The sequence below is a fragment of the Cnephaeus nilssonii genome, assembly GCF_951640355.1.
Source record: "Cnephaeus nilssonii genome assembly, chromosome: X".
Lineage (NCBI taxonomy): Eukaryota > Metazoa > Chordata > Mammalia > Chiroptera > Vespertilionidae > Cnephaeus > Cnephaeus nilssonii.
The window spans coordinates 31841276-31868782 of record NC_137071.1 but is presented as its reverse complement, the minus strand read 5'-3'; the positions used below and the strand labels follow the sequence as shown (position 1 = coordinate 31868782).

The 27507-nt window shown below is 41.3% G+C and overlaps 1 pseudogene across 1 annotated transcript in view; it reads right to left on the bottom strand.

Moving 5' to 3' along the window:
• Positions 1–26705, bottom strand: part of LOC307095270 (nuclear prelamin A recognition factor-like) — a 35515-nt pseudogene extending 8810 nt beyond the window's left edge. The window contains exon 1 of the transcript in view: positions 25443–26705. The product of the transcript in view is annotated as a nuclear prelamin A recognition factor-like (transcript). The remainder of the gene's footprint in view (positions 1–25442) is intronic.
• Positions 26706–27507: the final 802 nt, after the last annotated feature.

Sequence of the window (27507 nt, the reverse complement as noted above, 5' to 3'; positions counted from 1 at the left end):
GTTTTAAAAATTATTAAAAACTATAATAGTTTGATATTGGATATACAATATGAAAGTATATAATTTTATTATCAATAATCTAAAATGTGAGATGAGGAGAAGTAAAAACCCAGCTTTTCTCTATTTTATCAAAGTTAAGTTGTTATAGGTATAAGATATTTTATATAAGCCTCATAGTAACTTGTAGTTGATGCATAAAAGATCATAACAAAGTCAAAGCATACCTTCAAAAAAATCAAGTCATCAAATCACAAAGTAAGACAACAGGAAATGAAGCAATAAACAAATGATCTGCAAAATAACCAGAAAAAATAATAAATTAATAATAATAATATTTAAAATATAGCAAAGTACATCCTTAGCTAACAATAATTACTATAAAAATTTATTAAATTCAAATGAAGGCATATAATGAATGGATAAAAATCAAGATTCAATGCATGCAGCATAAACAAGATTGACTTTAGCTTTAAGTATAAATATAGAACAATAGTAAAAGTATGGAAAATATATATCAAGCAACCAATAGTAACCATAAAAAGCAGAGGTAATTATATTACTTTTAGGCAAAAAAAAAGACAAGATAAAAGTGGCCAAAAAAATAAAAGGTCATTATATGATTATTAAAAGGTCAACATATCAAGAGGATATAAATTTTATAAATAATTTGCACCAAATATCAGAGAACCTGTATATGCAAAACATGTATTAACAAAAATAATAATAAAATAAATAGCAATTGGGTATTTTAATGCTTTTTTCTCAATAATGGAAAGAGCATCCTGAAAGATAATCAATAAGAAGAGAGAAAATTTGAACAACACTATAATAAATGTAACTAAAATAAATATATAAATATTCCATCTAAGAATAGCACAGTACACATTCTTCTGAAGGACACATGGGATATTAATAGGATAGACTATATATTAGGCCACAAAAAAGTCTCAACAAATTCAGAAAGGTAGAAATTATAGCAAGCATCTTTTCTGACCACAATGATATAAATCTAGAAATAAATAAAGGGGTAATATTTTTCAAAATTATAAACACATAGAAATTAAATAATAAATATGTGAGAAACAAATGAATCAAAGAAGAAATCAAAGGAGAAATACAAAATACAGTGACACTAAAAAAAATAGAAAACAAACTTCTAAAATTATAGAAGGTAGTAAAATCAATGCTAAGAGAAAATACATATAGTGATAAATGTCTACATTAAGAAAAAAAAAGGAACTCAGCATAAAAGAAATAGAAAAAATCAAACAAAACCCAAGATGAGCAGAAACAAGGTAATAATAAAGATTGCATCAAAAGTAAAGAAAATGGAGAATAGGAAAACAATATAAAATATTAACAACATTAATAATTGAGTCTTTGAAAAGATACACAAAATTGACAAGAATTTGCCTCCACTAACTAAGCACAAATAGGGAAGACCCAAATAAACAAAATCGTAACTGAAGCAGCATATAACACGTGCCACAGAAATACAAAGGATCACAAGAGAACAGTATGAATACCTATACTCCCCCAAATTGTACAAACTAAAAAAAGTGGGTAGATTATTAGAAATATAAAACCCACCCAGATGAAATAATAAAGAAATAGAAAATATAAACAGACTTACTAGTATAAGTATGGATACTGAATCAATGAAAAAAATCTATATTACACTATCAGAATGAAGGCTAAAAATCATATCAATTGATGCAGAAAATCATTTGAGAAAATTTAGTATCCATTTATTATAAAAATTCTCAACAAGGTAGGTATAGAGGAAACATACCTTAACATTATAAAGGTACTATATCACAAGCACACAGCTAAGGTAATACTCAACAGTGAAAATAAAACACTTTTTCTTCAAATATCAGAAACAAGACAAGGATGCCCACTCTTCCTACTGTTATTCAACATAGTGCATACTTAAAGTCCTAACCAGAGAAATAAGAAAAGTAAAATAAATTTAAAAAAAAAAAAAAAACAGCCGGAGAGCTGCCCCTGTGGAGCCTGTGAGTGAGCCCCATCATCTCTCCCCTCCTGGGAGGGTGGACTGTCCTGAGAAGGCAGGGAGGGAGGGGAACACTTGGCCTGTGGCAGGGGGGCAAAGATGCCAAACTTCTGTGCTGCCTCCAACTGCACACAGAAGAGTATGCTGTTGCACCTGCCTTCTTTAGGTTCCAATGGGATCTGCCAGACGGCTGAAGTGAGTGGAAAATTGTAGGAAAGCAGACTTAGAAGATAAAACACCTTACCAACTAAATAAACATTATAGATTCTGTTCCAAACACTTTGAGACCTCTATGATCTGTAGAACTAGTGGTATAGGACAGTTCTTCAAGATAATGCAATGCCAACAATATTTTATCTTACTAGTCATTGGAATAATCCACATAATAGACACAGAATAATGAATAAAATAATTGAGTGAAGATGAAACCAGAAAACTGAAATGGAAAAGAATTTTGATGAATCTTCTGAACAGGAATAAAAACATAAAGAAAAAATAGCAATGCTCTTAAACCCAGTGCAGAAGGGGGTGAAAAACAGAATGAAGACATTTACCTTTAACACTTGAAGAGAAGGAAACAAAAGAATACTTAAAGTCTGTATTTGATATTTTGATTCTTATGGGAAAACAAAGCTTACCTCTGGATGGACATGAAGCTGATGAAATCTCAGAAAACCTCTTTACTCCTGAAAACTTTCAAGCACTGCTGGAGTGCCAGATAAATTCTGGTGAAGAGGTTCCGAGAAAGCACTTTGAGACAACAGAAGGCAACACATTGTTCTGTTAAAAAATGTAGCAGAAACAGATGCTAGAGATCTGTGAAAACTGCATTCAGAAAGAAAGCCTCAGGGAAGTGAGAGACTACCACTTCTTTTCCATTATCAGTGACGATGTACAGAACATAGCATGGAAAGAGCACCTACCCATGTTGGTGAAGTTTGTTGAAGAATATCATAACCTGAGAGAGAAAATTGTGGACTTCCTGTCTCACGAAGTTGATGCTGAAATTTTGGCTATGAAATGTCACACTACAACAACTGAGATGTGAGGATTAAACATGTCATAGCCAGGCTTACATTTTGTCCAGAGAATTTTCTTCCAAAATGAAAGTTGCTGCTTCTAGACTTTTAGAGAAATATCGCCAAGCTATATACACACTCTACTTTTCCTGTGCCTTAAATATGGGGTTGGCAAAATTAATGCATGTTATTGGAGTGTCTGTTGTATTAGGAACAATTGTGGAAGTTGGTTCTTTTTTTTCATTAATCACAACTGCTTTTAGAGCTTGACAAAGTAATTTCTGTATTCTTTCAGAACAATGAAGAAAGGGGCAAAGAACTAAAGGGAATTTGCCAATCTCAGCGGACAGACAGGCATGATGCTTTTGAAATTTTAGTGGAACTACTTTAAGCAATTGTTTTATATTTATATGATGATAATGACACAAATATTAGGTAGAATAACTATATAGCTGGCTGAGCTTGTGTACTTTGTAGTGCAGTAACAGATTTTGATTTTATCATTACCATTGAAGTTCTTGAAAATGTTCTATCTTTTAGAAAACTCTTTGGGAAAAATCCCCAGAGGCAAATTTCTGATGTCTTCTTTGCAGCCAATAGCTTGACTGCAGTGATTCATTCACTAAGGGAAGTGATGGAAAATACTGAATTTATCATGAATTTTTATTTGAAGAAGCCACCAGTGACGACCAAACTTGAAGCTCCCTGGGAATTTCCACAGAGCTCAGCAAGGGAACCTGGCATCTCAGCTGACCTCTGAGAGATACTATAAAGAAGCTCTAAGTGTTCCAATAGTGGAACACGATATTCAGGAACTGAAAGATATGTTCTCAGAATATATTCTCAGATAAGCTCTTAAATGCTTATCTCTGGTACCCTCTGTAATGTGACAGCTCAAATTTAATACACCACAGGAACATCATGCTAACATGTAAAGATATGACTTTAGCCGAAACCGGTTTGGCTCAGTGGATAGAGCGTCGGCCTGCAGACTGGAAGGTCCCAGGTTCGATTCCGGTCAAGGTCATGTACCTTGGTTGCGGGCACATCCCCAGTAGGGGGTGTGCAAGAGGCAGCTGATCGATGTTTCTCTCTCATCGATGTTTCTAACTCTCTATCCCTCTCTCTTCCTCTCTGTAAAAAATCAATAAAATATATTTTAAAAAAAGATATGACTTTATCCTGACATGCGCTCAGTTGAGCTTCATTATTGGAGAATCAAGTGGAAATGCCAAGGGAAAGACATAATGCTTCCACCCACCATTTATAAAGCCCTCCACCTGTCAGATATCAAGTTTTTTCCTAATGTTTATGCATTACTGAAGGTTCTATGTATTCTTCTTGGATAAAGGTTGAGAATGAATGCTTTGAAAATGAGCAAAATCATCTGAGGAACACTTTGACATACCAAATTTCAACTTAGCTTTGCTTAACATAAATTTTGATATAAAATATGATTTGAATTTATTGGTGCACACATATATTAAACTCTATACAACTAAGTAAGAGCTTCCTAAAGATAATTATTTTTATTTGATACTAGAGGCACAGTGCACGAAATTTGTGCACTTGGCGGGGGCAGTCCCTAAGCCTGACCTGCGCCCTCTCGCAGTCCAGGAGCCCTGCGGGGATGTCCGACTGACGGCTTAGTGGGCCTAAGCCGTCAGTCGGACATCCTTAGCATTGCCACAGAGGCAGGAGAGGCTCCCACCACTGCCGCTGTGCTCGCTAGCCATAACCCTGGCTTCTGGCTGAGCAGCATTCCCCCTGTGGGAGCACACTGACTACCAGGGGGCAGCTCCTGCGTTGAGTGTCTGCCCCCTGGTGGTCAGCGTGCATCATAGTGACCTGTCATTCCACCATTCGGTCATTTGCATATTAGCTTGTTATTATGTAGGATACGCTGTAGATGAGGCCCCCTAGGAGCATAAGAAATGCAAAAAATTCACTGTTGACCCATTCTTAAATTGTCCCTACTTAAAATCAAATCCCCCCTCCCCCCCCCCCCCCCCCCCCCCGCTGCTGTGGGGCATGTGCTGCACCTTGGGAGCCGCTGGGCTTGACACTTTTCCTCTCTGAGCTTCATTTCTGAATACATATGCATATGCCATGGGAATTGTATCTCTTCTCCACCTACCACACTGGGTTGTCATGAGGAGGTTCTGAGCTAATAAACCTAGAAATGTTTCATCAGGTGAGTGATGTCTAAATGGGAAGGGATTGTTATTTTTAAGCCCATGGTAGCAGGTACTGATTAGGGGAGGAGGGCAAGATTGTTTCCTGGGACTGTAGCTATGGAAGCTTTGCAGAGGGTTCCCCAGTCCTCAGAGGGGCGGGCTCTGGCCAGCAGCCCTGTAGCGGTGGTCATCCCTGGAGGCGCTGGCAGGGGGCGGGGCATTAGGGGGGCATCAGGGGGATGTTAGGGGGGCGGTGACATCGAAGGGGGAGTAACTGTCAAACCTTCCTGCTTGGCACCATTCTTTAAATTGCACGTGGCTGTTTCATAACTGTACCTGCTCAGGGTGGGTCTCCAATATCCTGGAGCCAGGTGGGGGCTGGGCTAGGGCAGAGCCAGGCGGGCTAGGAGGGCGGGTTTAGCCGCACCCCCAGCGAGGTTCAGTGAGCTTCAGCTGCAGAGATGGCGCTGTTGCTATGGGGTGGGGGGGAGGAGAGTCTGACCCTGGGGGGCCACTCAGGCCTGCCTCCACCCGAGTCTGGAGTTGTAGGGAGGAGAGGCATGCCCGGCCCCAGTGGAGGGGGCCCAGCAGTGGCAGGCCGAGGGCTCGGGTGCCTAACAGGCACTGACTGGTGGTCACTGGTGTGTTATTGTTGTGGGCACCCCTGGCAGGGGTGGCGGGAGAAGAGATGGGAGTCGGAGGTGCGGGCTGCAGCTACTACCCCTGAGGCTGGGTCTTCTCCCCATCTGGTCAGCCTCCCCATCCCTCTAGGGGTGCGTGGGCTAGGGTAGGGTGTCCATGCAGGGGGATTGGAAGAGCTCCCCGTGGCCGCTTCCTCTTCCTTCTTTGCAGTCTGGGCTCCTGTCAGGCACTCTCCTCAGACCCCAGGGAACTTGGCTACAGCAGCCTGCCCCCTACAGCGCACACATCCTCCTGCTGGTCTGTGAATATGCAAATTGGTCATTACTGGGACACTGTAACAACAATTAGCATATTACCTCTTTATATGTATAGATTTGAAAAAAATTGTAAGAAATTTGAAAACATCTTAGAGAAAAGCTGTAATGTGTATTCAGGCCACTTAATCGCTGAATATCTTGACACTTAGTCCACCCATTGAGTACATTATCCATTGATAATCTGCCTGTTTAATTTACACTATTTGAACTCTTCTTTGGAGATCTAACTGTCCTTCCAGAAGATATCACTGAAAGTGCCATGTTACACTACTGCATAGTTTTTGACAATGACAGTTTGGATTTGTTTTAGTTAAATCATTTTAGACATAACATCTATTAACACTGTAGATCTTGGTGTTGGGTATTATGTTATCAGTTATTTGAAATACATTTGTGGAGGTGTGGAAGGCAGGAATGTATTTTATAAAATATTATAGTGAAGTTCACCACTAAACTCTGAATAGCAGGAGTTTTAATTATGCTGTTAAAAATCTGTTAAAAACAGTTAAGGGAATTACCAGACAGGAAAAGAAACATGTGAGCTTGTCAAATAAGGATTTCACTGTAGATTTCATTTTTGTTCAGTGACATAAAAGCAGCAAGTCACAGTAAAACTGTGAGTGGAAGAACCTGTCATTATTTTTCCAAATCTGCTTGCTGCTGTTTACATTCCTTTTTTTTTGCAGCCTATATCTTGCAGGTATATGTTGAACACTTCAGTTTCATGGTCAATACAGGATCAAAGGTCATGAATATGGACAACTGATTTATGTTTTATTCCATTCTTTTTTCCCCCATGACTATATCTACTACATCAACTTGATTTATAAGCAAAAGGTGGAGAACCGACAAAAGTGTGATTTGCAGTTTATCTAGGAATAATGCAGAAAATATTGCTGGTATTTCAGTAAAGGAAATAAATTGTGCATGGTTTATTTCATCATAACTAAAAGGTAAATTTTGTGTAAAAAAGAAAAGGAACCCAAAAATACCAACACCAAGACACATCATAATTAAATTGGCAAATGTCAACAACAAAGTAAGAATCTTAAAGGCTGCCAGAGAGAGACAGAAAGTTACCTACAAGGGATCTCCCATTAAACTATCAACTGATTTCTAAACAGAAACACATCAGGCCAGAAGGGAATGGAATGAAGTATACAAGGTGATGCAAAGGAAGGGATTGAATCTAAAAATATGCTACCCAGCAAGGCTATCATTCAAAATTGAAGGTGAAATCAGGAGCTTCACAGAAAAAAAAAAAAAAGGCTAAAGGAGTTTATTACCACCAATCCAGCAATGAAAGAAATGCTAAAGGGACTGTCGTAAAAAGAAGAAATAAAAAGGGAGGAAGGAACAGGCATAAAAAATAAAAATGGCAATAAACAAGTACCTATTTAAACGTAAATGGAATAAATGTTCCAATCTATAAGATACCCACCTCAGAACAAAGGACTCATACAGACTGAAAGTGAAGGAATGGGAAAAATTTTTTTCAGGCAAGTGGAAATGAAAAAAAAAAAAAAAAAAGCTGGGGTAGCAATAACTATATCTGAAAAAATAGAACTCAAAGAAAGTGAAGGCCATACCAAGAAATAAGGAAGGCCACTTTATAATACTAAAGGGATTGATACAACAAGAAGATATAACTCTGGCAAATATATATGCACCCAATACAAGAGCATCAAAATACATTACAAAAGACTTCTGGAAGATATAAAAGGAGAGATCCACAACAATACAATCATCGTAGGGGACTTTAATACCTGAATGAAATCACTGGATAAATCTTCTAGACAAAAAAAAAAAATCAGCAAGGAAACAGCAATCCTAAATGACACTCTAGAACAGATGGAACTAATTGACATCTCCAGAACATTCCCCTCAAAGCTACATAATATACATTCTTCTCAAGTGCACATGGGACATTTTCAAAGATAGACCACATGTTAAGAGACAAGCTAAGTCTATACAAATTAAGGAAGATTGAAAGCATATCAAGTATCTTCACAGACTTGCCCTAGCTGGTTTGGCTCAGTGGATAGAGCGTTGGCCTGCGGACTGAAGGGTCCCAGGTTCAATTCCAGTCAAGGGCACATGCTTGGGTTGCAGGTGCAATCACCAGTGGGGGACGTGCAAGAGGTAGCCAATCAATGATTCCCTGTCATCATTGATGTTTTTATCTCTCTCTCCCTCTCCCTTCTCTCTGAAATCAATAAAAATATATTTAAAACATTTAAAAAAGTGTCTTCTCAGACCAAAATGCCATGCAATCAGAAATCAGGTACAATTAAAAAAGCTAAAAAACATTCAAATACATGAAGACTAAATAGACTGCTGTGAAACAGTGAATGGGTTACCAAAGAGATCAAAGAAGAAATAAAAATCATCCTGGACACAAATGAAAATGAACACACAACAATTCAAAACTTATAGAACACAGTGAAAACAGTCCTGAGAGGAAAGTTCATAGCACTATAGGCCTACCTCAAAAAGCAAGGGAAACTGGTAATAAGTTATCTAACACTACAACTTAAAGAGATTAAAAAAAAAAAAAGATAATACACAAGATCAATAAAACCAAGACCTGGTTCTTTGGAAGGATAAACAAGATTGATGGACCTCTAGCCAAGCTCACAAGGAAACAAAAAGAGAGGACCCAAATAAACAAAATTAAAATAAAGAGGTGAAGTAACAACGAACTCCACAAAAATACAAAGGATTGTAATAAAATACTATGCACAATTTTATTCCAACAAATGGGACAACCTGGATGAAATGGACATACGCCTAGAAAAATACAACCTTCCAAAACTCAATCAGGAAGAATCAGAAAACCTGAAAAGGCTGATAACTATTGATGAAATTGAAGCAATGATAAAACAAAACAAAACAAAACAAAAACAAAACAAAACAACAAAAACAAAACAAAACAAAAAAAAAACTTCCTAGCAAACAAAAGCCCTGGTCCAGACAGATTCACAGGTGAGTTTTACCAAATATTCAAAGAATTAATACCTCTATTCTTCAAACTATTCCAAAAAAAGTCAAGAGTAAGGAACACTTCCAAACTTCTTTTATGAGGCCAGCATCACCCTAATTCCAAAACCAGATAACGACATGACAAAGAAAGAGAACTACAGGCCAATATCCCTGGTGACCATAGACGCTAAAATCATCAATAAAATTTTAGCAAACTAGATCCAGCAATAGATTATAAAGTTCATACATTATGACCAAGTGGGATTTATTCCAGGGATGCAAGGCCGGTACAATATATACAAATCAATAACTGTGATACAGCACAGAAACAGATTGCAAGACAAAAATCACATGATCATATCAATTGATGCTGACAAAGCATTCAGCAAAATCCAACACCTTTTTTTTATAAAAACTCTCAGCAAAGTGGGAATAGAGGGATCATTCCTTAACATAATAAAGGCCATAAATGACAAACCTACAGCCAACATCATACTCAATGGGCAAAATCTAAAACCATTTCCCCTAAGAACTGGAACAAGACATGAATGCCCTCTTTCACCACTCTTGGTAAACATACTTCTGGAAGTCCTGGTCATAGTGATCAAACAAGAAGAAGAAATAAAAGGCATCCAAATTGGAAAGGAGAAAGTAAAACTCTCATTATTTGCAGATGACATGATACTGTACATAGAAAACCTTAAAGACTCCATCAAAAAACTACTAGATTTAATAAATGAATTCATAAATGTAGCAGGATACACATTTAACACCACAAAATCCATAGCATTTTGGTTATATACACCAATAGTGAACTCTCAGAAAGAGAAACTTAAAAAACACACACAAAACAATCCAATTTACCATTGCCAAAAAAAGTTAAGATACTTAAGAATAAACTTAACCAAGGAGGTAAAAGACCTATACTCTAAAAGCAACAGGATGTTGAAAAAAGAGATAGAGGAAGGTATAAAAAAAGTGGAAGCATATACTACATTTATGGATTGGTAGAATCAACACCAATAAAATATCCATACTGCCCAAAGCAATCTATAGATTCAATGCAATCCCTATCAAAATACCAATGGCATATTTCACAGACCTGGAACAAACACTCCAAAAATTTATATGGAACTAAATAAGACCCCAAATAGTTGCAGCAATCTTGAGAAAGAAGAATAAAGTTAGATGAATCACAATACCAGAAATCAAGTTATATTACAAAGCTACTTCACTCAAAATAACCTGGTACTGGCACAAAAACAGGCATATAGATCAATGGAACAGAACAGAGAACCCAGAAATTGACCCAAGCCACTATGCTCAATTAATATTTGACAAAGGAGGCAAGATCATACTGGTACATTGGAGTAGAGACAGTCTCTTCAATAAATGATGCTGAGAAAATTGGACAGGTACATGCAAAAAAATGAAACTACATCACAAACTTACACCATACACAAGAATAAACTCAGAATGGAGAAAACACTTAAATGTAAGACGTGAAACCATTAAAGCCCTAGAAAAAAAACATAGGAACCAAAATCTCGGGCATCTCTTATAGCAATATGGTTACTGATACATCTCCTAGGGCAAAGGAAACTAATGAGGAAATCAAATGAAAATGAAAAGCTTCTGCACTGAAAAAAAAAAATCATCAAAATAACAAGATTTCCCACTACATGGGAGAACATATTTGCCAATGATACATCTGATTAGGGGTTAATCTCCACTATATATGGAACTCATACAATTTAATAGATGGAAGACAAACAATCCAATTAAAAATGGGCAAATGACCTAAATAGATACTTTTCCAAAGAAAGCCAAGAGACATAGAAAACATGCTCAAAGTCACTAATCATCAGAGAGATGCAAATCAAAATGACAATGAGATATCACTTCACACCTGTCAGAATGGGTATCATAAACAAATCAACCAAGGACAAGTGTTGGTGAAGTCGTGGAGAAAAAGGAACCCTGGTACACTGCTGGTGGGAATGCAGACTGGTGCAACCTCTGTGGAAATCAGTATGGAGTTTCCTCAAGAAATTAAAAATGGAACTCCCATTTGACCCAGTCATCCCACTTATAGGAATATCTATAATAATAAAAGCATAATATGCTAATTAGACTGGACGTCCTTCCTTCTGGACAAAGCTACAGCAGGCAGGGGCCCCAGCAGAGGTGGCAGAGGCCCCTGGCCTCGGCGGTGGTTGGCGGGGGCCAGAGCCAAGGCCCTTGCAAGAATTTCATGCATCGGGCCTCTAGTATTCTAAGAAAACTGAAACACTCATCAGACAGAATATATGTACCCCTATGTTCATAGCAGCACAATTTACAATAGCTGGTTCTTAGAAACAGCCTAAGTGCCCATCAGCAGATGAGTGTATAGAAAAACCATGGTACTTTTACACAATGGAATATTACTCAGCAATAAAAAAGAAATAATGCTTACTATTTGAAACAGCATGGATGGACCTGGAGAGTATTATGCTGAACGAAATAAGCCAGTCAGAGAAAGATACCTAAGTATCACATGATCTCACTCATATGTGGAATCTAATGAACCAAATAAATTGCTGATCAAAAATAGACCCAGAGACATAGAAGCATGAACGGACTTTTGAACCTCAGAGGGAAGGCAGGGAGGGTGTGTGGGAAGAGATCAACCAATGTATTTGTATGTGTATATGCTTAACCCATGGGGTGGTGAGGGCCTGGGGGAGGTGGGAGGATGGAAACTGACTGAAAGAGCTTTAAGCGGGGGGCGGGGGGGGGGTGAGAATGACCTATTAATACTTTCAACAATAAAGATTAAAAAATAAAAAGGGTCCCAGTGGCTATTAATGAAAGCAAGAGAGAGAGAGAGAGAGAGAGAGAGAGAGAGAGAGAGAGAGAGAGAAAGAGAGAGAGAGAGAATAAGGAAGGAAGGAAGGAAGGAAGGAAGGAAGGAAGGAAGGAAGGAAGGAAGGAAGAAAAGGCACCCAAATTGAAAAGAAATAGGTAAAACTGTCAATGTTTGGAAATAAAATATGTAAAAAATCCCAAATACTCCACCAAAAACCTGTTAGATCTAATAAAATAATTCAGTAAAGTTGAAAGATAAAATTAACATACACAAATTTGTTGTATTTTATATGCTCATAATGAACTAATAGTAAAATTGAGAAAATAATACCATTTACATTTGCATCAAAAATAAGATACCTAGGAATAAATTTAAACAAGGCTTTGAAAGACTGGTATACTGAAAAAAATATATATTTATAATAAAATAAACAGGATATACTAAAATATTTAAAAAATTTTTAAATCGCCGAAACCGGTTTGGCTCAGTGGATAGAGCGTCAGACTGCGGACTGAAAGGCCCCAGGTTCGATTCCAGTCAAGGGCATGTACCTGGGTTGTGGGCACATCCCCAGTGGGGGTTGTGCAGGAGGCAGCTGATTGATGTTTCTCTCTCATTGATGTTTCTAACTCTCTATCCCTCTCTCTTCCTCTCTGTAAAAAATCAATAAAATATATTTAAAAAACATTTTTAAATCCTATCTAATAAAGGAATAATATGCAAATTAACCATAACTCCACTACACCCACAAGCAACGCACACCAGCCAATCAGGAGCAAGTATGCAAATTAACCCAACCAAGATGGCTGCGGCCACAGAGCGAGCATGAGGCTTGGGTTTCCCCGGCAATGGAGGAAGCCAAGCTTTGTGTACACCCTGGCGGGCCCAGGCCTCCACTGAAGGCTACATAGTTTCAATTATAGAAGATAAATAAATCGCAACAAAAATGGCTGTGGCCATGGAGTGAGCAGGAGGCTTGGCTCTGCTCAAGGCTACAAAGTTTCAATTATAGAAGATAAATAAATCTCAGATACCAGGGCCTCCGCTTGGGTTGCCAGGGGGCATGGCCGGCCTGCAAACCACCACAGGCACCTTGCCCAGGCCACCCCACACCCCAAGGGAACCCCCACCCTGATCCGGGACACCCTTCAGGGCAAACCAGCTGGCCTCCACCCGTACACCAGGCCTCTATCCTATCTAATAATCCTATCTAATAAAAGAGTAATATGCAAATCGACCATCACTCCAACATACAAGATGGCTGCACCCATGTGGACACAAGATGGCCACCACAAGATGGCCAGCAGGGGAGGGTAGTTGGGAGGGACCAGGCCTGGAAGGGAGGGCAGTTGGGGGCGATAAAGCCTGCAGGGGAGGGCAGTTAGGGGTGACCAGGCCAGCAGAGGAGGGAAGTTGGGAGCGACTGGGCCTGCAGGGAAAGGCAGTTGGGGTGGACTCAGGCCTGCAGGGGAGAGCAGTTGTGGGGGGACCAGGCCTGCAGGGGAGGGCAGTTAGGGGCAAACAGGCTGGCAGTGGAGTGGTTAGTGGGTGATCAGGCTGGCAGGCAGAAGCGGTTAGAGGCAATCAGGAAGGTAGGCAGGCGAGCAGTTGGGAGCCAGCCATCTTGAATTGTGAGAGGCATGTCCGACTGCCCATTTAGGCCTGACCCTACCGGGATTTGAAAGACTGGTATACCCTTCAGGGCAAACACAATAGCCCTGGACACCAGTCTCAAGCATTCAAGAGACCTCCCCTCTGTGGACAGCAAACATTCTCCATGTCTGCGTATACCTATGGGGCCACTGTAAATGAGCTTTAGACTTTAGTTAGCCTGACAGTTGTGTCTGGTTTGGTTGGGACAAAGTTAAAGGGCAAACCTACCGGGATCGGGCCTAAATGGGCAGTCGGACATCCCTCGAGGGGTCCTAGATTGGAGAGGGTGCAGGCTGGGCTGAGGGACACCGCCCCCCCCCCCCCGCACGAATTTTGTGCACCGGTCCTCTAGGTGTTTTTTTTTTAATTCAATAAATCTTTATTGTTCAGATTATTACAGTTGTTCCTTTTTTTTTCCCCCATAGCTCCCCTCTACCTGGTTCCCACCCCACCCTCTTCCCTTACCTCCCCCCACACTGTCCTCATCCATATGTGAACGATTTTTTTCCAGTCTCTTCCCACACACCCCACACCCCTTTACCCCTGAGAGTTGTCAGTCCACTCCCTTTCTATGCCCCTGATTCTATTATATTCACCAGTTTATTCTATACCTCAAATTTTTAATTCACTTGATTTTCAGATTCACTTGTTGATAGATATGTATTTGTTGTTCATAATTTTTATTTTTACCTTTTTTTTCTTCTTCCTCTTCTTAGAGAATACCTTTCAGAATTTCATATAATACTGGTTTGGTGTTGATGAACTCCTTTAGCTTTTTCTTATCTGTGAAGCTCTTTATCTGACCTTCAATTCTGAATGTCAGCTTGGCTGGGTAGAGTACCCTTGGTTGTAGGTTCTTGCTATTCATCACTTTGACTATTTCTTGCCACTCCCGTCTGGCCTGCATAGTTTCTGTTGAGAAATCAGCTGACAATCGTATGGGTGTTCCCTTGTAGGTAATTAACTGTTTTTCTCTTGCTGCTTTTAATATTCTATCTTTGTCTTTTGCTCTTGGCATTTTAATTATGTGTCTTGGTGTGGTCTTCTTTGGATTCCTTTTGTTTGGGGTTCTGTGCACTTCCTGGACTTGTAAGTCTATTTCTTTCACCAGGTGGGGGAAGTTTTCAGTCATTATTTCTTCAAATAGGTTTTCAGTATCTCTCTCACTCTCTTCTTCTGGCACCCCTATAATTCTGATGTTGGTACCCTTGAAGTTGTCCCAGAGGCTTCTTACACTATCTTCAAATTTTTGGATTCTTTTTTATTTTAGCTTTTCCAGTTGAGTGATTTTTGCTTCTTTGTATTTCAAATCTTTGACTTGATTCTTGCATTCCTCTAGTTTGCTGTTGGGTGTCTGTATAATATTTTTTATTTCAGTCAGTGTATGTTTATTTTCTAGTTGGTCCTTTTCCATAGCCTCGAGGGTCTCTCTTGTATCCTCAAGGGTCTCGCTAAATTTATCGGCCTTTTCTAGGAAATTCTTGAAAAACCTTATAACTGTGGTTTTGAACTCTATCTCCAGTCATTCGTTTTCCTCCATTTCTTTGGTTTTTTTATCTGTTTCTTTGTCTCCCCATTTTCGCTGCTTCCCTGAGTTGGTAGGGTAGCTTTGTGTGCTAGTTGTTCTATATGGGCCAGTGGTTCGGCTTCCCCGGTTACCTGAGGTGGACAATCTTGGTGCACCCCTTTATGGACTGTGTGTATAGCCTTGTTGTAGTTAAGTCTTGATTGTTGTTGGAATCAGTGGGAGGAGTTGACCTCCAGGCCAATTGGCTGTGAGGATCAGCTGTGTCTATGCCGGGAGACAGCCTTATTCAACTACACTTGCAAAATTTTAAAATCCTCTGTGCTCAGCTTGGATGGGGCGGAGTTTCAGGGTGGAGCCTACAGCCTTGGCTTCCTGTCAGCCCCGCCCTATGAGGTTCCTGGGTCTCAGTGTCCCTTGGTACTAGCTGCAAGCACCTTTGAGAGAAAGGCGACCTGGAGTTTCGCCCACTGCCAAACAGTCTAGTCTCTCCTCCAATGAATCTGGATTCCCAGATTCTTGCCCGGAACTGGGGTTCAGTGCAGTCCAGAGCTTTTGTCTCCTTCCCGCTAGGGCAATCCAGCGGCACAGTCAACAGTCTGTCCTCTGCGCGCATTCACATGTGCGCCTCTGGAACTCTGCCTTTCACCGCTCCCCTGAGTTTCCGCCTTACAGCCCAGATTCACCCAGTATGAGCCTGGGTCCCCAAGGTCTCGCCCGGAACTGGGGTTCAGTACAGTCGGAACTGGGGTTCAGTGTAGTCCAGAGCTTTTATCTCCTTCCTGCTAGAGAACGCCAGCCAGGCACTCAGCCGCCCCATCCTCTCCGGCTCTGTCCTCTTCGCACGCCCGCGCCCGTGTCTCCGTACCTCAGCCTTTTATAGCTCCTCTGATTTTCCTTGTGGTTTTCTCTTTCCTTCTAGTTGTAGCAATTCCAGTCAGTCAGTTTTCCTGTGGTTCTGGATGATGTCTGTTTTGTCTTTTAGTTGTATTTTTGAAATTGTTGTGTGAGGCTGCAGTTCAGGTGTTTACCTATGTCGCCATCTTGGTTTCTCCTCCGGTCCTCTAGTTTATAATAAAAAAGACAGAACATGACATCTGTCTCTCAGGTGGAAAAAATGTGGCTTTCCCTTTAGGAGACTAAAAGGGCTGTATAACACTGATTCTCTACTCTTACACTTGCATACAACTCATTTGCTTCAGGTCCTCACACTGAGGCAGCAGTTTGAAAATTGCCTAGACACTATGCAAAAAAGATTCATTAACTAAACTTACAGGATTTGGCACAGGGATAGGTGTCTGTTGGAACTTTCTCTAGGACAGAATCACTAGTGAGCATTTTACACTCTCCTTCCTTGCTAGCCTGACACTGGTGAATCCAAGTTTTTATGCCCACAATCTACTTGCTTTGTGCTGCTTTCCCAGGCCAAGTACTCCTCTGCAACAAATCCCCATTCAACTAAATGCTCCTCCAATGCAGCCCACACCCTGCCCAAACTGGCATCCCTCCATCTTGGAACTTGCCCTGCCTAAACCTTGTGATGGTCATACCACAGACAGGTGCTCCTTTAACTTTGTCCCAACCAAACCAGACACAACTGTCAGGCTAACTAAAGTCTAAAGCTCATTTACTGTGGCCCCATAGGTATATACAGACATGGAGAATGTTTGCTGTCCACAGAGGGAATATCTCTTGAATGCCTGAGGCTGGTGTCCAGGGCTATTGTGTTTTGGGGACCCACAAGACTGAAACAATCAGAGAGACAATGCTTGGCAGGCAACCACTCCAAAAATACTACAAAGACAACAGATTGAAACACACCTTGTCTTCCAGTGACTACTTCTTCAAGACTGAAAGTGATAACTGTTTCAACTAATACATAGAAATTAATCCAGAAAGTTGATAAAATAAGAAAATAAAGAAATTTGTTCTTTTTTAAATACATTTTTATTGATTTCAGAGAAGAAGGGAGAGGGAGAAAGAGAGAGAAACATCAATGATGAGAGAGAATCATTGATCAGCTGCCTCATGCATGTCCCACACTGGGAATCGTGCCCACAGCCTGGGCATATCCCTTGACCCGGAATTGAACTGTGCTCTCCTGGTTCATAGGTTGGCACTAAACCACTAAGCCACACCAGGCAGGCAAGAAATATGTTTTTAATACAATAAATAAATAAAAAATATAAAACCCCAGGAAAAATAACATGGATATAAGTAATTTGCCTAATAAAGAGTACAAAGTCATTATTTATAACAATGTTCACTAATCTCAGAAAAACATTTAGATGAACACACAGAGAAAAAAGGGGTAGAAAAATATACATAAATGCTAAAGAAATGTCACAGACCTGAGGAATACAATAAGTGAATAAAAAAGTACACTACAGCCCAGCTGCGATGGCTCAGTGGTTGAGCATTGACCTATGAACCAGAAGGTCACAGTTCGATTCTCAGTCAAGGCACATGCCCTGGTTGTGGGCTCCAACCCCAGTGTGGGGCGTACAGAGAGCAGCTGATCAATTATTCTCTCTCATCATTAATGTTTCTATCTCTCTCTCTCCCCCTTCCTCTCTGAAATCAATAAAAATGTATTTTTAGCCGAAACCGGTTTGGCTCAGTGGATAGAGCTTCGGCCTGCGGACTCAAGGGTCCCAGGTTCTATTCCGGTCAAGGGCATGTACCTTGGTTGTGGGCACATCCCCAGTAGGGGGTGTGCAAGAGGCAGCTGATCGATGTTTCTCTCTAATCGATGTTTCTAACTCTCTATCCCTCTCTCTTCCTCTCTGTAAAAAATCAATAAAATATATTAAAGAAATGTATTTTTAAAAATGGGTAGTAGAACTCACACAAGCAGAATAGTAAAAAGACAAAACAATTTTTAAAAGTAAGCAGGCATGGATACATGGAACAAGCTGACAGATCTCAGAGGGGAGTAGGGTGGGGGACTGAAAGAGTTTAGCCAAAGAGCATATATTAATATATTTATAGCCCATGGATACAGATAATAGTGTGAGGAAGGCTGTGTGTGCAGGGTGGAGTAAAGACAGGGTGGAGGGAGGCAAAGGAGGGGAAATGGGAGACATCTGTAATAGTGTCAACAATAAAAAAATATAAAAGGAACCTATGAGATAACATCAAGCAGAAAATCATTCCCGTTATAATGGTTCCAGAAGGAGAAGAATTAGATAAAGGGACAAAAAATTATCTGAAGAAATAATGACTAAAAACTTTCCTAACATTAGAAAGAAAACAGACATTCAGAGCCATGAAGGCCCAAAAGGTCTGTATAAGATGAAATCAAAGTGATCCACCCCAAGACACATTATGAATTAAAATATCCTAAGTAAAAAAAAAAAAAAGAAGAATATTAAAAGCAGCAAGAGTAAAACAAATTGTTTTATACAAGGGAAATGCCAAAAGACTATAAGCAGATTTTCAGCAAAAATTTTAGGCCTAATGGAAGTGACATAATATATTCAAAGTGCTGAGGGGGAATAAAATACCTTCCAGGCAAGAATACTCTCCCTGGCAATGTTATTTAGAGTTGAAAGAGATTTTTTTTCCAGACAAGCAACAACTAAAAGAGTTCATCACCACTGAACCAGCCCTACAAGAAATGTTAACGTGAATTCTTTAAGTTGAAAAGAAAGTATACTAATTAATAACAAGGAAACATAAGAAAGTAAAATTCTCACTGGCAAAGGTAAATGCATAGTGAAGTTAGCAAACTAATCAATTATAAACTAATAAAAATGTTAAAATCAAAAGTCATAAAATATATAACTGTAACAATTTGTAAAGGTATATACAAAATGAACAGTCATAAAATGTCTTAAAATTCAAATAAGATGGAATACTTCCAAACCCATTCTACAAGTCCAGCATCACCCTTTTACTAAAACAAGACAAAGATATCACATGCAAAAAAAAAAAAATTAAAGGCAAATATCCTTGATAAACAAATGCAAAAATTCTCAACTAAACATTAGCTTAAAAATTGAACAATACATTGAAAGGATCATGTACCTTGATGAGGTGGGATTTATTCCAGAGATTAAAGGATGGTTCAACATCTGTAAATTAATAAGTGGGATACACCACATTAACAGAATAAAATATTGAAAATCACATAATCATCTTAATAAATGCATAAAAAGCATTTGATAAAATTCAATATACATTTATGATAAAATCTCTCAACAAAGTTAGTATAGCGATAACACACCTCAACATAATAAAGGCCATATATGAGAAGTCTGAAGCTAACATTATACTCAATGGTGAAAAGCTGAAAACTTTTCCTGTAAGATCAGGAACAAGACAAGGACGTCCACTCTTCCCACAATGAAAACATTCCAATGAAATTTCCCCCAAGAGTTAATAAAAATAATTGTAAAATTTGTATGCATTCACAAAATATCACAACTAGCCAAAGTAATAATAGACAGAACAAAGTTGCTATATCATTCTCCTTGATTTCAAATTATATTACAAAGGTATAGTCATCAAAGCAGTACGATATTGGCATGAAAACAAACACACAGACTAATGGAACAGAATAGAGATTAAAAAAAATAAACCCACACATATATGGACAAATAAGTTATGAGAAAGAAACCAATGACATACAATGGGGAAAAGACCGTCTCTTAAACAAATGGTATTGGGAAACTGGACAGGCACATGCAAAAAAATAAAACTAGACTACTGTCTTATACTATAAAAAAATTAACTCAAAATAGATTAAAGTCTTAAATATAAAACCTAAAACTATAATATTCCTAGAAGAAAATATGCAATAATTTATTTGACATTGATCTTAGCAATATTTCTTTTGATATGTCTTCCAGGGCAAGGGCAACGAAAATAAAAAAAAATAGTTGAACAACATAAAACGTAAAAGATTTTTACAATGAAGGAAACAATCAACAACAACAAAATGGCAACCTGCAGAATGCAAGAAGATATCTGCAATAATATATCTGATAAAAGGTAATATTCAAAATAAAGAACTCATACAATGCAAGATAAAAATTATTAAAACATAATCCATGGACACAGACAATAGTGAGGGGTGAACACCTGGAGCGGAGGGTGGGAGTGGGCTAGATGGGGTCAATGAGGGAGGGAGAAGGGGACATATGTAATACTTTCAACAATAAGGATTAAAAAATACCTCAAAAAACATTTATCTAAAGAGAACATACAGATTGTCAATAGACATATGAAAATATGTTCAACATCAATAATCATCAAATAAATGCAAATAAAAACCATAATGAAATATCACTTTGCAGCTGTTTGAATTACTAATATCAAAAAGTCAATTAATAGAAAGTGTTGTCAAAGATGTGGAAAAAAAAGAAACCCTTGTGCACTGTAGGTGGAATTATAAATTGGGTAGCCACTGTGGAAAACAGTCCAGAGATTTCTTTTTAAAAAAAATAAGAACTACCATATGACACAGCATTTCCACTTCAGGATATTAATTTAAATAAATCTAAAACACTAATTCAAAAAGATATATTCACCTCCATGTTTATTGCAGCACTATTTTCAATAACCAATATATAAAAGCAACCTAAGTTTCAATTCATAAAAAACTGGATGAAGAAGAATGGTACATATATATTATTGAATACTAGTGATCCGGTGCACGAAATTCGTGCATATTAAAAGGGAATTAATTAGAGGAAATATTTTAATATTGCTATTTGCCCTTTCTTTATAATAGAAGTGTCAGATAAGAAAGAAAATTAGTAAAATGTATATGAAAATCTTCCTCCTGTAAGAGTCTGGGGCATGCCACGGGAAACAGAGTCAAGTCCCTGCCCACCAACATGCGCCTTGAAATCACATGAGACCTACTCCCATTGGGCTAGATCCAGACCCAGCTGGCCCCACCCCCATCAAGCCCCGCCAGGTGGGGGGCATGGCCTCAGGTCACCTGGCCCGGCATCGGGGTGGGAAAAATGGCCTGAGGTACCCCAGCCAGGACTGGGTCAGGGGGCACACCTTGAGGTCCCCGCCAAGCCCTGTCGGACAGGCGGCATGGCCTCAAGTCCCCTGGCTCGGTGCTGGGGTAGGGGGATGTGGCCTGAGGTCCCCTGTCAAGCCACACCAGGTGGGGGGCGCAGCCTCAGGTCCCCTGGCCCAGCGCTGGGGCAGGGGTGTGGCCTGAGGTCCCCCGGCCCAGGCAGGGGTGGGGGGCATGCCTTGAGGTCCCCTGCCAAGCCCTGCGGTTGGGAGGCACAGCCTGAGGTCCCCCATCAAGCCTTGCATGGCAGGAGCACAGCCTCAGGTCCCCCAGCCCAGTTCCAGGGTGGAGGGCATGGCCTGAGGTCTCTTGTCAAGCCCCGCTGGGTGGGGGGCACAGTCTGAGGTCCCCCGGCCCAACGCTGGGGCAGGGGATGCAGCCTGAGGTACCCAGTCAAGCCTGTTGGGTGGGGGGCGTGGCCTGAGGTCCCCTGTCAAACCCCACCAGGCGGGGGTCGCAGCCTCAGGTCTCCTGCCCCGGCCCAGTGCCATGTAGCCTCAGGTCCCTGTTGATTGCTCATTAAGGCTTGTTATGGGAACTCGGCCTCCGCTGTGGGCACAACCATCTTGTGTTACGGAATCCCTGCCTCCACTGTGGGCGCAGTCATCTTGTTACATCATAATGGTCAATTTGCATATTCCCTCTTTATTAGATAGGGCTAGTTATAAAAAGAATGAATTCCTGCCATTTGTGATAACATGGATGGACTTAGAGGGTATTAGAAGTGAAATAAGTCATACAGAGAAGAACGAAATTCATATGATTTCACTTATATGTGGAATCAAAAGCATAGAATAAATAAAAATGAAAACACAGGAACAAATTCGTAGGTACAAGTGTGGGACCATAGGTTCTCGTGTGGCCTCAATTCCCCTGTCAGGAACTGGACCTTCATGGATGCCAGGTATTAGACGGAGAAGACATGAACAGTCATGGCATATATAGGAGAGTCTTTATTACAGACCAAGTAGCCATTGCTAACTAGGAGCCATCAGACAAAACAGTTTTTCAAATTAGTACTATAAAGTAGCTGCACAAAGCAGGCCTTGCTAATACAGTAGCAAACACAGGAGCCATATTAAGCAGCTATGCTCTGGCTGGTCAATAACATATGTTTATACCAACTTAGATAAAATAGGCTTCTTAATAAATAGTTACATTAATACTTGGGCTACAGAAAGGCACCTTTCACATTGTGTACAGAACAATCGCTGTGTCCTTGCTTTTGCACCCATGTTTGGCAAATTGGCTTTGAGCATCCGGCATACTCTGGACAGGGCCCCCATACTCCAATTGGCCTTGAACATCTGGTATACTTTGATTTGGGCTTCCACATACAGAGAACAAACTAATAGTTGTCAGATGAGCATGATAAGTGACAAAAGTGAAAGGGATTAAGAAGTACAAACTTTCCCTAGCCAGTATTGCTCAGTGGATAGGGCATCAGCTTGAGGACTGAAGGGTTCTGGGTTCCATTCCAGTCAAGGCCTTATGCTGAGGTTGTGGGCTCAGTCCCTAGTGGGGAGCATGCAGGAGGCAGCCAATCAATGATTCCCTCTCATCATTGATGTTTCTATCTATCTCTTCCTCTCCCTTCCTCTCTGAAATCAATAAAAATACATTTTAAAAAAAGAAGTACAAACTTTGTAAATTATAGAAATGTCTATTCACTATGTTGTACACCAGAAAATAATATAATATTGCATGTCAACTCTAATAAGCCAGTCAGAGAAAGACAAATGCCATATTATTTCCACTTATATGTAGAATCTGAAGAACAAAATACATGAACAAACAGAATAGAAACAGACTCATAGATACAAAGACCACATTGATGGTTACCAGATGGGAGAGGGTTGGGAAGCTGGGGAAAAGGGTGAAAGGATTAAGTACAAGTTGGTAGTTACAAAACAGGCCTGATATAAAGTGCAGTATAGGGAATATAGTCAATAGCATTATAATAAGTATGTATGGTGCCAGACCTAACATGCTGATCACTTTACAAGGTATATAAATGTGTAATAACTATGTTGTATACTTGAAATTAATATAATATTTCATGTATTATATAATTTAAAAATACATGTAAACAAAGAACTAAGTTCTGAAGTTATACAGTATGATGACTATAATAAAAATCTTATCCTATCTAATAAAGAAGGAATATGCTGATTGACCCTCATGCCATCGCAAAGATGGCGGCACCCACAGCCAATAAGGAGGGAATATGCTAATTGACTGCCCCACCCTCAAAGATGGTGGCACCCACAGCCAATAAGGAGGAAATATGCTTATTGACTGCCCTGCCCTCAAAGATGGCAGTGCCCACAGCCAATAAGGAGGGAATATGCTAATTGACTGCCACGCCCTCAAAGATGTCAGCACCCACAGCCACAAGATGGTGATGCCCAGTCCCTCAGCCCCACCTGGGAGGCAGGCGCGCAATGCGGCTGGGCTCACTGGGCCCGGCCGTGCCACGCGCCTGCCTCTGGAGTCTCCCAGTCCCCTCAGCCCCCCAGCCACCCAGGGCCGGCCCGAAGCATAGGCAAGCCTCGGATGGCAACTGCCCAGCCGCCCAGGGCCGCCCAAGGCTTGTGCTACTGGCAGTGGCAGCAGCAGAGGTGTGATGGGGCATCGCCTTCCCCTGATTGCCGGGTTGCTTTATGCCCCTGAAGGCTCCTGGACTGTGAGAGGGGGCAGGCCGGGCTTAGAGAACCCCCTCCAGTGCATGAATTGTCATGCACTGGGCCTCTAGTATTGTATAAATGAAAGTTTCTGAAAATAGATTTTAAAACTCTTCACCATAAAATAAATATAATTATGTGAAGTGATGGATGTGTTCACTCATTTTGCAATACGTATGTATATGTAATCACTATGTTGTACACCTTACACTTACACAGTGTTATATGTTAACTAGAGGCCCGGTGTACGAAATTCGTGCACTTGGGGGGTCCCTCAGCCAGGCCTGCACCCTCTCGCAGTCCAGAACCCCTCAGGGGATGTCCACTTGCCGGCTTAGGCCTGTTCTGTATGGGTTACGGGCCTAAGCAGACAGTTGGAAATCCCTCTCCCAGTCTGGGACACCTCGCTCCTTACCGCCCACCTGCTCACTGCTCCTTACCACTTAGCTCACTGCTCCTTAGCACTGCCATGGAGGCAGGAGAGGCTCCTGCCACTGCCATTGTGCTCTCCAGCCATGAGCCCTATCTTTCTGTGTAGTTGTCTGTGGGCCAACTGCTCTCTTCCTTCTAACTTAGGGCGAGCAGCATGTGAGGGCAGAGCATGCTGTGGAATGCAGAGGGCTGCCTGGAGCTGAGGGGAGTGGCCAGGCCCACGGGGTGAGAGGTGGACACAGAGGACGCTATCTTACCCAATTGTGGGGCAGGCTGACTGGCTTTCATCTCTGCCTGACCCCACCCAGGGAGGGACTGAGCAGGGTGCCTGCCTCTCCATTCTCCATCCTTCCATCGGTGACACCTGTCACCCTTGCCAGGCCTCCCCCAAAATGAGTTCAGCTCAATCCCTGAATGTAAAAGGGCACGGGGAGGGGGTGGGGCTCCACTCCAGTGCCCCCTGATTCCCAGCGATAGGACCTGGTCAACAGGACCTGATCTCAGGACGGTGGTCACAGCTGCAAAACATAGATCTGTTTCAAGAAAAGTTGGGAATGCAGACTTTCGTATGAGCCCCTATTCCAAAAGGTGGCAGTTTATTCACATTGTGGCAAAGACACCTTCAAGAGTAACATAAGTGGGTAAAGTCAGGGCCAAACTGGGCCATTTCCTCATCCAATCTCTCTGAGGCGTGTAGACAGAACCAAGTCTCAGCTCTTCGCAGGACACTTCCAGGGTTTTTTTTAAGCCTAAAGGACAGTAGTCTGTCTCCATTCTTGTTCTTTGGGATTTTTTCATCATCGGATAAAAGGATATGTACATTGGGGCAATTCTCTCAAGATAAAATATTCCAGTTGCACCCATGTGAGGATGACAGTGTCCCTCAGAGGGAGGGAGCTGACAGATGGGAAGTAGGGAATTCTGAAAACCAAAGCGATGACAGAGATGCTAAGCCTTTCCTTCACGTGTCTGACACCCCTTTTCAGGCTGCCTGCAGGCTGTGCGTTTGCTGGACCTTTACCACTTGATGTCCTGGCAGGCTGCCCTGGGCCCTGCTAGGGGTGTGCAGGGCTGCCTGGGCCCAGGGGGAGTCTCCCCCCCACCCCAGCCACCCTGGTACAGCTCCTGCACATGGGCGCTGGTCTCTGGAGGCCACACCAGGATGGCAGTGTAGATGCCTTCCATATGCCGCAGCAGTGCCCTGTTTGCACACCCGTTGTCCTCCTGGGCCTGGCCCCTGCTGCTTAAGCATACCCAGAACAGGCCAGGACCTCCACGAATTGTCAGGAGAACTTGCCCCTCTACATCTTCAGGACCACTTCTGATGTTCTGACAGCCATAAGCAGCCTCAAAGCGTAGCAGAAACTCTTTGTCCCTTTCAAGGGTGACCTCCTGGAAGTTTTTGTTCCTCAGGGTGTAGTAGGTGAGCACCCCCACGTCCTCATTGAACAGCTTCTTGGCTATGTGCCTGAAGATATGTGCCAGGTACCCGTCGGAGCTGGCACCCTCGTGGAGCTTCACCTCCTCCTCCTTCATGTCTCCAAACAGAGTGTCCACCGCGGCGTCATTCGAGGCAAGGTCACTTTGATCCATTATCTGGACAATTTCACCTGAGGTTAACATGCAGTCAGCACCCTGGGAAATATGTAAAGCTGTGGGAACATCTTCTCAAAGGGTCTCCAGTTTCTTGTCATAACACTGGGCCAGAATGATGTAGAAAATCTCGTCTGTGGCAGGTTTCCAGTCTGGCGAAGTAATCCTTCACCAGAGAGCCCATAATCTCCTGGGGAGACTTGGCCATGCAGAGGTGGGGGTAATGTGGTGACCCAACACATGGTCTGCATATTGGTCCCAGCCGGGGCAGGTAGAGGTCAGCATGGGTAGCCGGGGTTCTTCCTCAAGGTGCTGGCAGTACTGATGCACAAATTCCTTCTGACTCTCCAGGATGCTGAAGTCGGCAGCTACTTGATGTCGAAGACAGTGCACCCCAAGGCTTTTGAAAAAGCCACAGAGCCTTCTGGATGCATCAGAGACACTGAGGCTTAATTTAGCAGCAAAATAAGGCAGAGGCTAAGGACACATGGACACTGCCAGCACCTTGTGCTGTGAGGTATCACATTTATTATTAAGGTTCAGAACACGGAAGAAGTCCTTGTTGAGAAACCTGGACTCCTTCCTCTGCGGTCACACAACTGTCACACGCCAGGCAGTCACTCAGAAATATCTTGGCATTGGCCAACTTATGGAATTCTCCCTTTTCTCCATTCTCCTGATCCGGACTCCGGACGTTGACTGCAGCATTCTCTTGGTCATCAGTTTTTGTTTTTTTTACTACATTCCTTCCGTATACAGTGATCACACTTCATCTGGAGCAGGGTGGGCTGGGGCCGGCTCGAGTAATCTGGAAGAAGCACAGGGAGAGCAGTCAGTCACTGCTGGTTGCCCCTGAAACTGCTGGTGGTATCCTTTCTTCCTTGTGGAGTATCTAGGGAGGGGAAGCAGCCACAGTGCCTGAGGTCAAGTTCCAGGAGGCCGGCAGCACTGTAGGGATCGTACCAGAGGTTCTGGTCCATTGATGCCTGTCCTGTCCTCTGGAGAATGAACCTACAGGACTACTAAGGAAGCCAGTCCCCAGTTCCACCCCACATCCACCACCGATTTATTGGAGTCTGAGGGCCAGGAGGAGGGACCAAGAGGCCTGCCTTCCAGCTGCTCACCATCCACTGCGCCACTCACTCCAGTTCCCTGTTAACCATCCCTGATCAATGTTAAATATCTAGATATTTTGAAATAACAGAATACTGAAATATTTATTAATCTGATTTTGCCTGCTTTTGACCTTTATTACAGAAAAGCTAGAAAATACACTTGAATCTATTAATGAACTTTATTAGAAATCTGTCTCTAAAAAGTATGAATGTATTTGCCAATCTAAAGAATGCTGACTGCTTACTTTTTAGTGATCACCTAAAAATTAAGGTTTCTAAGAGTTAAGAATTCTAACCAATTGAAAAAAAAATTATAGTTTTAGTAATAGAAGACATGAGGCATGGAGATGCATTTTGAAGGAAAAAGAAATTGAGTTTTAAAGCTGGTTATTTCTAAATGGATAAGAAGGTTTGTGCAAGTTATAGAAGGGTTGTGAAGAGAAATCTTAAAAGGAAATTA